At 47.3% G+C, this 17,113-nt stretch overlaps 1 non-coding gene across 1 annotated transcript; it reads right to left on the reverse strand.

The window, feature by feature from the left end:
• Positions 1-1,945: 1,945 nt before the first annotated feature.
• Positions 1,946-2,017, reverse strand: TRNAE-UUC. Its single transcript has one exon. It is a non-coding gene; the product is annotated as a tRNA-Glu (tRNA).
• Positions 2,018-17,113: the final 15,096 nt, after the last annotated feature.

Consider the following 17,113-nt stretch of genomic DNA (forward strand, 5'->3'; position numbering starts at 1 on the left):
TAAGGAGACTGCATTTTTGCACTTCTTGTTAACCAGTGTGGTGAGAGAGAAGTTTATTTTTGTTATTGGATTGGTATATCTAATGGTAGAATAACCACCGGTCTGTATTTGCCCTGTTTCTCAGCAGTTCATCCTGAATTTGGCATCCTCAGCTGTGACTGTCTACTCAGTGGATTTTAAGAAAAATGAAATTCCCACCATTTCAGCTGAGCTAGAGTTAGCTCTGGTGGGTGATCTAGTATGTATAATGCTTCAAGGGCTTCCAGAACTTACCAACAAACATGTTAATTAAACTTATTCTTCAAATGAACTGTTGGTATTACTGGTCAATTTTTTCCACCATAATTCCCTAGTTTAGATACAGCTATGTATAATGTAACTGTGATCAAAGCAATGGAAACAAGCCAACACACAAATCATACTGGATGTCATTACTGACTATCAGCAAGTGCAGAGGGAAGAGGCTGGGGTCAGCAGAAGGAACAAATACCAGCCAAGGAAAACTCAGTCAATCAGGGATATCATAGATAAAGCACTGGGTCTGGAAGGGGCCAGCAGCTGGAAAAGCCTGAAAACAGAATGCGTGCAGGAGGTGGTGACCACATCAGCCAACAAACTGCCTGGGTGGGAGCTCATCCTAAGAATGCCAGCATTGGAAGGAGATGAGGAAGCAGCAGTGGAAGAGAATCAGCAGAAACCAAGGAAACTGACATTCTATACCTTGGGGGAGCATCCTGTAACCCCCATATTCCTCATTTCCATATAATCGTGATCTTACATATAAAACATGCCTTGAAAGGTATCGGGGAAAGGTTATGATCTGCTGAAAGTCATTTCTCTATCATATATGTATATCATTGATACATATGAAGTGATGAGAATTGTGTTGTATGGTTGTCACTAAAACATGCTGTAAGTTGGGGAATCAGCCAGATATTAGCTCCCCAGAGGCAACAGCAACAAAAGAAACCAACACTCAGGTGGGGTGTCAAACAACTCATCAACAACCACTGTCCAGTAAGAGAACTAAAATTCAGCGACTCACCTGCGTGAGGCCACACCAAGGGAATTGCTCAACTTTGCCTGGAGACTCAGACATGCCCCTAGACATGCCTGGGCTTGTGCTCCCCAAGCACATTGGACTGAGGGTATAAACAGAACACAGTGGCCATATGCTGCAAGCAACAAGGACACGCTGAAGACTCCAACTAAGGGGACTGGCCCAGATTTCAAGGGTGAAATCTATGTACTATGAGCTGCAATATCCACTGGGGTGAGAAAAATGGCTTAATCTAGATGTTGCCCAGTCTAATTGGGTTGAGAGTTTAGACTATGTGCTTATATTTTCTTTTCTTTTGGTAACTAACTCTGACTTTTTGCCTAACACATATAGTCACTTAAAATCTATCTTTTGTAGTCAATAAATTTCTTTTACTGTTTATCTTTACCAGTGTGTTTTCCTGAAGTGAATGGTTAGTGTGCTCAGGTTTTACAAAGGCTGATGTATGTCCACTTCCCATTGATAAAATGGTGAACCAATTAATACATTTGCAGTGCTCAGCTTGAGCAAGACAAGACAGTATAATCCTGAGGTACAGTGCTGGGAGCTGGGGGGATTTGGCTGGTGCCTTTCCCTGTGTGATTCATGAGTGGCTCTGGGAGCATTCATGAAATCTAGCTGGGTGTTGGGTCTCCACATGAAGTTGTGCTGACTGATAACAGCACCTGGAGTGGTTTGCTGCTGGTCACTAGCAAGGCATTGTGAGAGAAAGCCCAGGCTGGAGAGAGTTAAGGAGGCACAGTGGTCCCACAGTCCCAGGCTGCAACCTGGGGAACCCATCACACAAGCATTACCTTGTCACAGGCCATTTGCTTAGAGTCAGATCTAATATAGTGAAGGGAGAGGCTGCTGATTTTAGCATTCAGTTTTGGTTTAAAGTCACTTTTCCCTGACTGGGAATTGAACCCAGACCTTGGCAGTGAAAGTGCCAAATCCTAACCACTAGACCACCAGGGAGCATTCAGTCAGAAACTCCCTGCTCCAGAGTTCCTAGAAACAGACATCTCACAATGTTGGCTATAGGGCTTCAATTTTTACTAGAGGGAAAGGCCCAGTTGTGAAACCCTTACTCATAATAATTAACACTTACTCACACAAGTAGTCCTATGGAAGGAAATATTGATCACACTACACATGTAAGTGCTCACCAACATGAGTAAGAATTCTTCAAGTGCTTGTTCTTTTCCATTCCAATCAGGTGTGTATGCACCGCGTGCACACCAGCCCAAAGATTTTTCCCTTAGCAGCATTGGTAGGGTTGGCCTGGGTGCCCTCTGAAGTAGCGCCTTCATGGCACCCAATATAGGGCACTGCCGACCCCCCCTCACCTCCTCAGTTCCTTCTTACCGCTGGAGACGGCTAGCTGGAACAATGGCTCTTGCTTTGCAAGCGCTTATGGCAGTGTCCTCTTCAGTTTTGATTGTAAAATAGTGTAAATAGTTTGTTAGTTTGTAGTCATAGTTAGTTGGTGTAGTTGTTGTGATTCTTGGGAGTTACCCCCCCAACAATGTTTCCCCGATTCTGGGGTATTCCCAGGTCCCAGGGTTCAAACTCTGCGAGGACTGTGGCAAGTTTATGCCCAAGAATGACCCACATTCTTCTTGTCTGTGGTGCCTCGGGGAGAGCCACCAAAAGGACAAGTGCAGGATCTGCAAGGGTTTTCATCCTGGGCCCCTTAAAGACTTAAGATCCTGCTAAAAATGGAAGCGGCACCTCGGCCACATTCTGACCTGGGGTCCACAGAACCTGTGCCGAGCACTTCATCATCAGTCCGCAGTGCTCCAGCACCAACGGTGCGCAAGCCAGTGCTGAGCAAGGACCCTAAGGTCTCATGGCACTGCCATGGCTCCGCCCATAAAAAACCATCTTCGGTGCAGCACCGTTCTCAGTCTCCGGTGCCACAAAAAAAGAAAAGGCCGGAGAGGGGTCGGTCTCCCCCACTAAAAACCAAGGGACCTGCGCCTTGAGCCAGACCACTTCATCTCTCCAGCCCTCTAGGGTCTTGTTGACTCCTGCCCCGTCTGGGGTTCAGTTGAGTCTGAACCCTCAACAGTCCCCGGACCGCCAAGGTGATCACCTCCAGCTCCCCTTGACTCTGGAGTCATTTGAGACAGCCAAGGACCTTATACACTTCATCATGGCACTGTCCTTCCCACAGAGGAGAGACAAGTCGCCGGTGACTACATGGCCCCAGTTTCAACCAAGCGGCAAACCAGCGATGATGGTGTGCCGATCCCCATCTCTGATGCACCTCTCCCTTACACGGCCCACTCATGCAGGGGAGCCACATTGATCCCCAACCTTTCGGCACCGCTCTCTGACAGCCCAGAGTACCACTCCTCCATGGTCCTCCTACTCGGAGACCTCGGAGGTGGAGGGGGAATCCTATCGCTCCAATAGGACCAGGAGCAAGAGGTCCAGATCTCACTGCGACCACCAGCCCTACCCAGCACCGTGGCCTCTGCAGTGGCAGCCTTCGATTCAGTGGCCCTTTTGGACACACTGGGCGTATCACCAGAGCCAGGGACAGGCCCAGGGCCCAATGTCCAAGATCTCACTGCGACCACCAGCCCTACCCAGCACCGTGGCCTCTGCAGTGGCAGCCTTCGATTCAGTGGCCCTTTTGGACACACTGGGCGAATCACCAGAGCCAGGGACAGGCCCAGGGCCCAATGTCCAAGTCGGCATCGGTGTCCTTGGCATCCTTCGCCCCCACACAGGCACCACCAGCACCGGAACCACCGATGGAAGTGCTGACACTGCTGTTGTCCCCTACAGCTCCAGCACCAACCCTCCCATCAGCAGCACCACTGATGGCTACAGCATTGATACCACCAGTGTCAATTATATCGGCACTGCCTGCCTTGGTACCGATATTTCTGCCCACAGAGGCCCTGGCACCGCAACCTTTGGAATACCGCGTGCCGCAAGACCTACAGGGTGCTGAAGAGAGTGAGCAGGGTCCGCTGCCAGGCCTCTCATCCTCCCCAGATGAAGCTGTGGAGGGGACGTCAACAGTCCCAGCTCTGGAGAATAACAGGATACTCCAGCAGCTCTTATGTCAAGCTGCCCAGAACCTGGGCATACAGGTGGAGGAGGGGTGGAGGAATCCGACCCAATCCTTACATGCTCCGGTCCCTCTCATATCACCTTGCCCCTAATAAATATGATTACAGAGACAACACAAACCCTGTGGCAGACCCCTGCATCCCTGGCCCCTACGGCTAAGAGGAATGAGAGGTGATACTTTGTCCCTTCTAAGGGATATGAACATTTATACACCCCAGACTCCCTGATGGTTGTTGCATCCAATCAGTGAGAGCACCAGGGCTACCAGTGTCCCTCCTCTAAGAATAGGGAGGCAAAAAGACTTGACCTTTTTGGCTGGAATGTCTATTCCACTGGGGGACTACAGTTCTGCATTGCAAATCAACAGGCCATTGTGAGCAGATATGCACACAACACCTGCACTGCAATGGCCAATTTTGTGGAGCTGCTGCCACAGTTCTTGGCATCAGTGGAGGAGGGAAAGCTGGTCTCCCAAGATTCCCTATGGGTGGCTTGGATGCAGCCTCACACACAATGGCCATGGAGGTTGCAATGAGGAGGGGGGTCCTGCTTGCAGGTCTAGCAAACAATCTTGGACCTTGCTTTTGAGGGTTCAGCCCTCTTTTCTGATAAGACAGATAGGACTCCATAGTCTGAAAGACTCAAGGGCCACTCTTAGATCTTTGGGGCTCCATACACCAGCCACTCAAGGCATTTCCAGCCACAGCCTCCCTCTAGGTTCTACTACCCTCAGAACCATAGAGTTTGAAGGGACCTCAGGAGGCCATCTAGTCCAACCCCCTGCTCAAAGCAGGACCAATCCCCACATTTTTACCCCAGTTCCCCCAAATGGCCCCCTCAAGAATTGAACTCACAACCCTAGGTTTAGCAGACCAAACCACTGAGCTATCCCTCCCCCACCAGGGCACTTCTCATAGGAGGAATAGGAGTGGTAGAAGGAGACAGCGCCCCTCCTTAGGCCAGGGCTCAGGCAACCCAAGCCACCGCCCGGCCCCAGATCACCCTTTTGAAGGTGCAGTCGAGGATGGTGTACCAATTTGAGAACTGGATCTACCCCACCTTACCTCTTGTCCCAACTATCCCCTTTCTACCATGCATGGTCCTGTATCACTTTGGACTGCTGGGTGTGCCACACAGTAGAGAGGGGATATTCCATCCAATTCTGTGCTTTCCCACCCTTCCACCCCGCTTCCCTGTCTCTCTCTTCAGGGACCCGTCTCACGAGCAACTTCTCATACAGTAAGTGCACTCACTCCTCTTAATAGGGGCAGTGGAAGGGGTTCCCCAGGAGCAAAGGGGCAAGGGCTTCTACTCCTGGTATTTCCTAATACTGAAAGCCAAGAGTGGCCTTAGGCCCATCCTGGACGTGCGGGAATTCAACAAGTTCATCAAGAAACTCAGGTTCCACATGGTCTCTTTGGCCTTCATTATTCCCTCATTGGATCCAGGAGACTGATATTCCGTCCTCGACTTGAAGGACACATACTTTCACATAGCGATAATTCCACCTCAAAGAAGATCACCGCACACTACACCAGGGCTCAGGCCTCTTCCGCAGCTTTCCTGGCACAGGTCCCCACACAGGAAATCTGCAGGGTAGCAACGTGGTCGTCTATACGCACTTTCATGATGCACTATTCAATCACTCAACAGGCCTTTGGACGAGCTGTGCTCCAATCAGTGGATGACTCCGACCCCACCTCCTGAACTTTGGCTTGTGAGTTACCTGATTGGAATGGACATGAACAAGCACTCGAAGAACAACAAATGATTACTCACCTTCTCATAACTGTTGTTCTTTGAGATGTGTTGTTCATGTCCATTCCAATACCCAGCTTCCTACCCCTCTGTTGGAGCAGCCGGCAAGAAGGAACTGAGGGGTTGGGTGGTCAGTGGGGCCCTATATTGGGCGCCATGAAGGCACAACTCCAGGAGGTGCCCAGGCCAACCCTCCGGACGCTGCTAAGGGAAAAATCTTCCAGCTGGCATGCACGCAGTGCACACACACCGGATTGGAATGGACATGAACAACACATCTCAAAGAACAACAGTAACCGTTTTTTCCAGAATCTTGCCCTTAGAAAGTGATGTGACTGAAAATAAGCCTACAGCCACTATCAAAACACATATGGCCCAGATCTAGAGTTGTAAATTGGTGGAGCTCCATTGACGGTAATGTAGCCACATGTACTTACACCAGCTAATGTTAACCAGCTAAAATTATGGCCCATAATTCTGCACTATCCTCTGTTTCCCCTGAAGCAACTAATACCACTAATTGGTCAGAGCTGCTGTATTAGCCAAACCAACAAAACCCAAGCAGGACTTATTTTGGAACATTTAAGTTTAATGTTAAATAAAATATAAAAATAACAGATAAAGTTTTCAGATGACACAAAAATGGGGGAGTGTAAATAATGCAGAGGTCTGGTCATGATGCAGAGTAATCAAGATGGTTTGGTAAATTGGGCACAAGCTAGAGCCGCCCCTGGCTAGAGTTCACTCCATTGCCCTTCTCCAGTGCCTAAGAATACCCCAACTGAAAAGAAAAGCAGCTGGAGACCCAGAATTCAGTCTCTAAGGATTTTCAGCAAGGATTGCACAATGTCAACCTTCCCACATTCAAGTCCCAAAAAGAACAAAAGGAATGAACTTAATTAAGTACCAACTCTATAAATCTCATGATAAAGAAACATAATTAATTAATAAATTTAATTTTTACAACATAACTTAGTTATTTTAAAATCTACACACATCATCTTCAGTTACACATAAATTAAAAAACAGATTAAATCTAAACCCCACAAAACACAGTGAGAAGAAACTCAGAGTTCCCAAAAGCTTAGACTGAGTTCACCTGAATCTCAGAGTCTTTGATCATCAAATCTATACAATCAGCTGAGTCAAAAGCAACATCTTCCCTCCACTTGCTTGTAGGAATCTTCAGTTGGAATCCATGCAGGCTCTTCCTTTCCTCAAATCACTGTTAGCCAGTCCTCTAACTGATTAACCAACCACTCAGTTAAGTATATTGATTATTTAAAAAAAAACTGTTACAAGAAAATACAAAACTGAGAATAGCAAAATATAAATGACTCTTTCCCCATTATCACATGTAAAGAAAAGTTGGTGAATCAAACTAGTTGAGACAATTTAACTAAAACATTTTGGTAAAAATCAACCAACATTCAAATTATACCATGAAAATAAAAAAATATGTTTTCTTCCCAATTTCCCCTTTTTATAATTAACACTGGCCACACTTCCCTGTTGGAGGGTTAACAATATCATTAACCTGCTGCAAAATGCTTCAGAGTTGGGGCCAATAGCCTGCTGTCTGCTCCTGGGCTCAGCTTCTCCAAACTCATACAGGCCTTTTGTAAGGCAGCTGCCTTGACTGCTCCCCCTCACGGAGTCTGATCCACAGGGAACCTATTGGAGCAGACCCAAAACTACCAAACCCAATTCCAGAAACTTCTGGATGTGGAGTACTAAATCCACCTAGCAACAATGACCCAGACACAACTCACTCCTACCCAGCCCCCTGCCATAAATCTCTTAAAGAGATATCCCCCTACTAGACATGTGGTTTACACATACATCTAGTATGGAATGTGGACCATGCTTACAGGATGGGGGATGCTATCCTGGGAAGCAGTGACTTGGAAAAAAGTTCTGGGGGTCATGGCAGGGGTGTAGCCATGGGAGGGAGCCTTGGGGGGTGTGGCCCACCAACTTAGCATCCAAGCCCACCTCTTACCCCAGAGTTTGCCCCCCTCTGCCCACCTGCCCAGCTCGCCTGCCAGGGTCAGGGTGCGGAGGCTTGTCCCACTCCGCCTGCCCACCTAGCACTCCTGCTGGGGAGTGGGGGCTTGCCCCACTCCGCCCATCTGCTCAGCGCTCCAGCTGGGGAGTAAAATAAGGGCACAGGGGCTTGCTCCACTCCACCCACCTGGCACTCATACCAGGGCCGAGCAGGTGGAACGGAGCAAGTCCCCGCACCCCGACCCCCCTCCCACGCTGGAGCATTGGTGGGGCAGGTGGAGTGAGCAATCCCCCATGCTCCCACCCTGTTTCTTGGCAGGCATGCGAGGTGGGTGGAGCAGGTGGAACCCTGGAAGCACCCATTTTTTCTGGGGCCCCAGGTTGGCCCAGTGGCTTTTCCGTCACTGGGAGGAGGGCGAGAGAATGGGCGGCCGGTGGCTGTAGAGGAGTGCTTCAAAAAAGGTGGAGCCGGGCCTTCTGTGGGGTGGTGGGAGATGGAAGGTAGCCAAGAGCAGAAGCCAGGCACGCTGGAGAGCAGCATCTCCTCCTGGGGATGGGTGCACACCTGGGGCTGCAGGGGGTGGGGAGAAGTGGTCCCCCCATTCCTTCTGCCCCCCCCCAATTGCCCACCCACCTGAAATATCCCATGCTGGCTATTCCACTGGGTCACGGTGGATAATCAGCTGAACATGAACTTCCTGGGCAATGCTGTGGCCAGCAGGGCTAATGCAGTCCTTGGATGCATAAACAGGGGAATCTCAAGCAGGAGTAGAGAGGTTATTTTAGCTCTGTATTTAGCACTGGTGTGACCGCTGTTGGAATACTGTGTCCAGTTCTGGTGTCCACGGCATAAGAAGGATGCTGATAAATTGGAGAGGGTTCAGAAAAGGAGCATGAGAGTGATAAAAAGTTTGGAAAACACACCTTATAGAAGCTCAGTTTATTTAGATTAATAAAGAGAAGGTTAAGAACCTATATGGGGAACAGTCTATTAAGTATCTACTTCCATTGTTCATGGATTGAGATTCTGGAGAGGCAGATCTAACATACTGGCAACCAATATAGCATATGCAGACTTGCCACTACAGTTGGGGACAGTTTATAGTTATCTATCTGAATGGGTGTGCCAGGGAGGGACAGTGCACCCGAAGCCTCCCATTTGCCATTTTATATGCCCTGTGTAGGTCTCCCTGAGACGTCAGGATGACCAGACATCTCATTTATAAAGGGACAGTCCCGTATTTAAGCCCTCCTGCAAGTGTCCCGACTTTTTCTTTAAAACAGGCAAATTGTCCCATATTCTCTGTCTCCCCCACATCAGTACTGATGGTTCCTGTTGCTGGACAGATCCATGCTCTCCAGACGCCCGCCCACCAGCGGTGAGTGGGTGGGTCCAGTGGCCAATGAATGGGATGGGTATGCAAGCCTGGTGGTGGGGCAAAGATGCAGCATGCGGGACTGGCCACTCCCCATGCTGGTCCATTAACACAATCCCTGCTGCATGTTGGCCCCATCCCTTCCATCCCATTTTCGGCCCATACTGGCTGCACACTGTGAGCTACAGTGGCTGATGAGTGCGGGCAGGCGCCAAGCAGCGACAGGTTATGTGTCACCTCTGCTGCACACCCATTGGCAATTTCCGTGCTCTCCCTCTCACTGTCCTCTCCCTGCTTTGCCCCTTAGACCACGCCCCCAGCCCTGCTGCTCCTCCATATTCCCTCTGGCCAGCAGGCTCCTTTTTTTCCCCTCTGCCCCTGGCTAGGCCAGCGCTCCAGGAAAGCCCAAGACACTCTGGCTCAGGATGCTGGCCAGGAATAATCAAGCCCTGCATTTGCCAAAGCCCCGCTTTGACGTTCTCCTCTGGTGTTATCTGGACCGGTGATCTGCTAGGTCACTCCAATCCTTGACTCTGGGAGCCAGCCTTACCCTGCTCTGCTGTGAGAACCCCCACTCCTGGGCTGTTCAAGCACAGCCTCTGGCGTATAAGCTGCTCCTTGGACACTAGCCAATACCTCTGGTCCCAGATACAACCCTAGGAACCTCTGTCTTGCAGTGTCCAGTTATGCCCGCTGGACGCTGCAAGCTTATATGGGTTTGTCAATTTAACAAAGAAATTGATGTGTGGGCTTGTTAGCCCAAGGGGAGTCTCTGCAAGGTAAGCACTATACCCCGGACTGTGATTGACCTCACCTAGCTATCTCACAGTAAAAACTACACCACATTATCTCTAGAGATGGTCAGAAACAGTTTTCTTATCCCACAAACATCTGAAAGACAGGAATTTTTTCCTTTCTCAAATCAGACAAAAAGTTGAAATCTTTAAAATATTTGTGAACTAAAAATTATTTTTTTCTAATTTTGGGTCAGTTGAAACATTTATTTTTCCAATTTTGACTTTTTTACAGCCTAAGTTTGTTGAACCTGCCCATTCCTCACAAATAGTTTTGATTTTGATGAATTAGCATTTTGACAAAAAAACAGTCAAAAATTCCTATCTTGCCTTACTTATAACATTAATGAAGCTCTTGAGATTCATGAACATGTGGTCAGCTTTGAGTCTCAAGGCAACTAGAAGATGATACTTTTCCAATGGTGAAAGTGATATGTACATCTTCTTCTAGTTATTTTTTATATTAAGACCAGGCAGTTTGATTTATTTGTAGGGAATTGTGATATTTTCCTGAACCCAATAAGAAATTTTTTCATCCTTTTGATCACACATATGTTTGGTGAGGTAAATTTGTTTGATCCCATGTGCCTTTTAGATGAATGCAAGTTTTCATATTTTACATTATTTTTAATGTCTATATTGCCTTTGAAACAGTCATACAAAGCTATATACAATGGGACAAACTGTCAGTTGATGCAATATGGAGTTACCATAATTTCCATCCACTGAGGAGCTGGCCAAAAAACCCCCAAAATATGGACAAGCAACAAAATAACAAGTAAAACTAGAGACTGCTAAATCATTTCTGTCTCTACTGCATGTCCTTAGTGACCTCATGCACCTTTCATTTAAACATCTATCTTCCTTTAAAAAGCAACAAAGAGTCCCGTGGCACCTTATAGACTAACAGATGTATTGGAGCATAAGCTTTCATGGGTGAATAGCCACTTCATCAGACACTTTCTACAGATCCAGACTAACATGGCTACGCCTCTGATACTATCTTCCTTTAATTAATAAATTCTTCCCCATCACATATTTGAATATACTTTATATATGTTTTCTATATTTCTTCTGCTTCAGCCTCATAAGGTATGCAAGAGAGAACACCTCTTTCAATATTTATAATGTTAAGTCTATTTAAGGTTTGTACTATTTCCCCCCATTTTGGGGACATTAAACTTCTATTCATGTTTTATTCTTTAGTCTTTCATGTTCCTGCAAGCTGATTAAAAAATCAGTTAGTCACAGGAGATAAACCCTCTTTATAGTGAGGAAAGAGTGAGAAGGTGTTTGTTTGTTTGTTTGTTCTTTGGAAGTTCTTACCTGACAGTAGGATTTAAAGTGCCAAACAATTACTCAGTGATTTCCCATAAATAAAAAGTCATCTGTTCTTTAAATCAAAGGTAGGCTATTTGCACTGTACATTATGTATTTCAAGTATGTAACAAATTATAAACATGGGATGTTGATGCTTCCTGCCCTTTGTCTGTATTGTTCTGATCTGTATGTAGCTTTAGGTGAGGAAAGTATCAGAACTCAGACTATCTGGCTCCAGAATGTAGAGGCCCATTTACACAGGAATTCTGGATCACAAAATAGAGAGAGCTTTGTTTTAAATTGTTCCTCCCTTGTGCTTCCAAAGTTAAGAGGTTAAAATAATCTCCTGTTTCTTTGTTTCTGACAGCATGATTCCAAAGGCTGTGAAGTCCATCTGTGGTAAAGCACTTAGCCACAGGCAATATGGTCTTGTTGCTTTTTACACTGCTTAGATGCTCCACAAGAGTGATAATAAGATTAGCTCCAAGAAACTAAACATTTGACTCCTGTCTTTGTTGCAATGTTTTATTCACCGGGGAAGTGTTAATTGTACAACTAGATCCAGTAGTCTTTAAAAGCTTAGGTGCCAAAGGAAGTTGTGTCTTCTCTAGGGGAAGCTTCTGCCGTTGGATAAACATACACAGTTCTGTCATTGAAATAAATGTCATGAGAAGTATTTGGCCTCTGGCGAGTATGTTTTGGGCTGTAAGGGAATATGCTCTTATGTTGAAGGATGAGTGTAAACTAATGTCAGTGTTACATGTTCCCTCAGTGTATAAATTACCACATACTGAGTTAATCTAATTCCGATGAAGCTTTTCCTTTTTTATTCTGGGAATTTAACATAAAGTAACATTTTATATACAAATTTATTAGAAGAACGTTGTTTTCAAATGTTGTCCAATTAGTTTAAGAGAGAGAGATCAGAGAGACACATTGTAGGTTGGATTCTCAGTTCAGGTACCGTAGTGAAGTAGATAGAGTATGCGGTGCTTAATTTGTACCAGGGCTTACTTGAGCTGAGTCCTAGCAGCTGTAGGCTTGGCAGTTCAAGCCCCAGCATATCTGGGCTTGCTGCTATGAATGTAAAAAAAAATTTCTTGAGCCCTGGCACCTCTTTCATTACAAATTAAACACTGAGAGTAGGGAATTAGTTCCGATATAGACCTGAATGGTGACATCGGCTATTTCCATTCTGTGCCAATACCACTATATAACAGTACAAGCAAATGAAAAAGTATTTCCTTTATTTTCATTGCTACTATCTGAAGTACCCAACTGTCATGGGATCTCACCCCCACTTTGAGCTTGTGGGTTCAAAGGTGGGGACCCGCAGGTATTCTCCCCCCACCCTAACCCTTAGGGTAGGATTTCTTCTCGCTGCCACCAGTCAGGTTAACGTGTCTGACGCACGGCCTGTCCCCCAAGCTTCCCCTGGGGAACCCAGATTCAAATCCCTTGAATCTCTACACACAGGGAAGCAGCCCACTTCCCCCCTCCCTCTCCTGCTCTCTCTCTGCTTGGAGACAACTCTTGTCTCCCCAGAGTGGCGCCTAGCTTCCTTCCCCTGAATCCACAGGTAAGGAACTTAACCAAGTCCTGAAATTAAAAGAGTTTATTAAAAGAATAAAAGAAAGAAGAGAAAAAAATACACAATCTCTATGAATCCAAGATAGACATTCATAGGGTCTAATCTTATTAATCCCTGGAGAAATTTCTCCCTTTTCCTCAGTACAAACAATACAGACAAAATTACGAATAATCAATGCAAACACACAGAATTGCAGACACAGGATTCTTATATGCAATTACCCAGTTCTTCTAATACTCACTAGCTTGAATAGGAGAAATTAGTTCAGAAAGATGAGCAGACTTGGTTAAGCGTCTGGTCTGGTGTAGGTCCAGACGGCTAAGAACTCAGAACAAAGAACACAGAGACCCAAGTTCCCGCTCTCTGGGATTTTCAAATTCTCTTTCCTGATTGGTCCTTTGGTCAGGTGTTTCACCAGGTCTGTGTTAACCCTTTACAGGTAGAACTTAACCCTTAACTAACTACTTATGACACGCCCCCCAAATCACCAACAGTGGGAGCACTGGCGGTGATTTCCTCCTAAACTGCAAAACCAACAGAGTAATAAACACATGCACTATTACATATACTACTAAGCATATAACATGTAAAGAACACTTTTTAGCCACTAGATTCTGGGAAACTGTCACGAGAGAGTGCATCAGCAACTTTGTTGGAAGCTCCTGAAATGTGTTGAATTTCAAAATCAAAGTCTTGGAGAGCTAAACTCCATCTGATAATTATTTTGTTGTTTCCTTGTTAGTATGAAGCCACTTTAGTGCAGCATGATCGGTTTGTAGCTGGAACTGCCGTCCCCAAAGGTATGGGCGTAGCTTTTCCAAGGCATACACAATGGCGTAACACTCTTTTTCACTGACGGACCAGTGGCTTTCCCTCTCAGACAGCTTCTTGCTGAGAAACACGACAGGATGGAAGTTGTGATCCGGTCCTTCCTGCATTAGTACCGCTCCTACCCCACGTTCAGATGCATCAGTGGTAACTAGGAAGGGTTTGTCAAAGTCCGGGGCCCTTAATACAGGGTCAGACATGAGCATCGCCTTAAGCTGGATAAAGGCTTCCTGACACTCATCAGTCCACTTAACTGCATTTGGCTGGGTTTTCCTGGTCAGATCAGTTAGTGGAGCAGCGATTTGGCTGTAGTGTGGTACAAATCGCCTGTAATATCCGGCCAAACCTAAGAAGGATTGGACCTGTTTCTTTGACCTTGGGACAGGCCACTGTTGGATAGCCTCCACCTTGGCCTGTAGGGGGTTGATGGTTCCTTGACCCACCTGGTGTCCTAGGTAAGTCACTCTGTTTTGGCTTATTTGACACTTTTGGCCTTAACAGTTAGTCCTGCCTGCCTGATGCGCTCAAAACCATTTTCAAATGTTCTAGGTGTTCAGGCCATGAATCAGAGAAAATGGCCACATCATCGAGGTATGCAACTGCACAGTCTTCCAATCCTGCTAGTAGACCATCCACCAGCCTTTGGAAGGTGGCAGGTGCATTCCGCAGTCCGAATGGAAGCACAGTAAACTCATACACCCCTGCATGGGTGATGAAGGCAGATTTTTCCCTGGCGGGTTCATCTAGTGGTACCTGCCAGTATCCCTTGGTTAAATCAATGGTAGAGATGAACTGGGCACGTCCCAACTTTTCCAATAGCTCATCAGTGCGTGGCATTGGATAGTTGTCTGGACGAGTTACAGCATTGAGCTTACGGTAGTCCACACAAAGCGTATTTCCCCATCTGGTTTGGGAACCAGAACCACTGGAGATGCCCATGCACTGGTAGAAGGGCGGATGATACCCATCTCCAACATGTTGTCAATCTCCTGTTTAATAGCAACTTTGGCATGAGGTGACACCCTGTAGGGTGGGGTCCTAATCGGGTGAGCATTACCTGTGTCAATGGAGTGGCAGGTTTGCTCAGTCCGTCCTGGGTTGGCTGAGAACAAGGGCGCGAAGTGAGTGCACAGCTCCTTGATCTGTTGCCGCTGCAGACGTTGCAGGGTTGTGGTGAGGGTCACCTCTTCCACACCACCATTTCTTTTACCTTCGTAGTAGACACCTTCAGGCCACTCGGTGTCATCTCCTTCCTGAACTGTAAAGTGACAGACCTGTAATTCTCTGGGATAAAAGGGCTTTAGAGAGTTAACATGAAACACTTTAGGCTTTAAAGAGGAATCAGGGAATGTTATGAGGTAGTTAACAGCTCCCAGGCGCTCCTGGACCATGTATGGTCCTTCCCAGGACGCTTCCATCTTATGGGCCTGTTGCGCCTTCAAGACCATGACCTGGTCTCCTACCTTGAAGGACCGCTCCTTGGCATGTCGATCATACCAGACCTTTTGCTCCGCTTGAGCATCTCTTAAGTTCTCTCGAGCAAGGGCCCAAGAGTCTCGGAGGGTGTTTTGAAGGTTGCTTACAAAGTCCAGAATGTTAGTCCCTGGAGGAGGTGTAAACCCCTCCCATTGCTGCTTTACCAGCTGTAATGGCCCCTTAACCTCATGGCCATATACCAGCTCGAATGGTGAGAATCCTAAACTGGGATGTGGAACAGCCCTGTAGGCAAACAGCAACTGTTGTAACACTAGATCCCAATTATTGGAGTGTTCATTGACGAATTTGCGGATCATGGCCCCCAAAGTTCCATTGAACCTTTCCACTAGGCCATTAGTTTGGTGATGGTACGGGGTGGCAACCAAATGATGCACCCCATGAGTTTCCCACAGGTCTTTCATGGTCCCTGATAGGAAATTTGTTCCCGAATCTGTAAGAATTTCAGAGGGCCAACCCACCCTGGTAAAAATGTCAGTTAAGGCCTGGCACACCGTTTGAGCCCTGGTGTTGCCTAGAGCTACTGCTTCCGGCCATCTGGTAGCAAAGTCCACAAAAGTCAGTATGTACTGCTTTCCTCTGGGGGTCTTTTTTGGGAAAGGACCCATAATATCCACAGCTACTCGCTGAAATGGGACCTCAATTATGGGAAGTGGCTGGAGAGGGGCCTTGACCTGGTCTTGAGGTTTTCCTACCTTTTGGCATACCTCACAAGACCGGACATACTTGGCAACGTCCTTGCCCATCCCCTCCCAGTCGAAGGACCTTCCCAACCTGTCTTTGCTTCGGTTCACCCCAGCATGGCCACTGGGATGATCATGGGCTAAGCTTAAGAGCTTTTCCCGGTACTTCGTCGGAACTAGCAACCGTTTTTGAGGATGCCAGCCCTCCTGGTGTCCACCCGAAAGACATTCCTTGTATAAAAGTCCTTGGTCCACAACGAACCGGGATCGGTTAGTGGAGCTGAGAGGCGGTGGGTTGCTGCGTGCCGCCGCCCATGCTTTCTTGAGGCTGTCATCGGCTTCCTGCTCTGTCTGGAACTGTTCCCTTGAGGCGGGAGACACCAGTTCCTCTGGAAGTGATGTAGGTGATGAGATTGTTTCTGTTGACTGTGAACCGCTCTCCGCTGGTCCACGAGGTGTTATTTCAGGCTCCGGCTGAGCCTCTAGGGTAGGGTTGTCTGCTGGTTTTTCCAGTTCAGGCCCGTTGTCGCCCTCTGGCGGTGGAGTTGTAATAGCTGGCGCCGGTGCTGGCGCTGGGTGCCCTTCCAGTTCCGGTTCTGGGACTGGATGAACTATGGCTGCTGTCGGTGTTGGCCTGGGATCCGGTTCCACCACGTCTGTCTGGGTCTCTGGTAACACAGACGGGGTCTTGGTGGATGGCTCAGGAACAGGGATGGGTGCAGCAGCTCGTCTGGCTTGGCTGCGTGTAACCACTCCCTCTGTTTCTGGCGGCTCAACGTGATGGGCCAAGTGGTTGCCCAGTATCATGGGGACAGAATAATTGTCATAGACAGCAAAAGTCCACGTCCCTGACCAGCCCTTGTACTGGACAGGTAAACGCACTGTAGGTAATGTTACAGGTTTTGACATGAAGGGGCGAACTGTCACTTTGGTTTTCGGGTTGATGAATTTGGGGTCCACGAAGGTTCGGTGGATAGCTGACACATGTGCTGCAGTGTCTCTCCATGCGATAACTTCCTTTCCGTCCACTCTCAAAGTTTCCCTAAAGCATATGGGTATTTGAGAGATATCTAATTCCGGTTTCCTTGGTGTGCAGGTGCAAGGAGTTGGACCCGGTTCAGGTTCTTTGGGCA

Source organism: Mauremys reevesii, linkage group 3 (assembly GCF_016161935.1).
Source record: "Mauremys reevesii isolate NIE-2019 linkage group 3, ASM1616193v1, whole genome shotgun sequence".
Taxonomy (NCBI): Eukaryota; Metazoa; Chordata; order Testudines; family Geoemydidae; genus Mauremys; species Mauremys reevesii.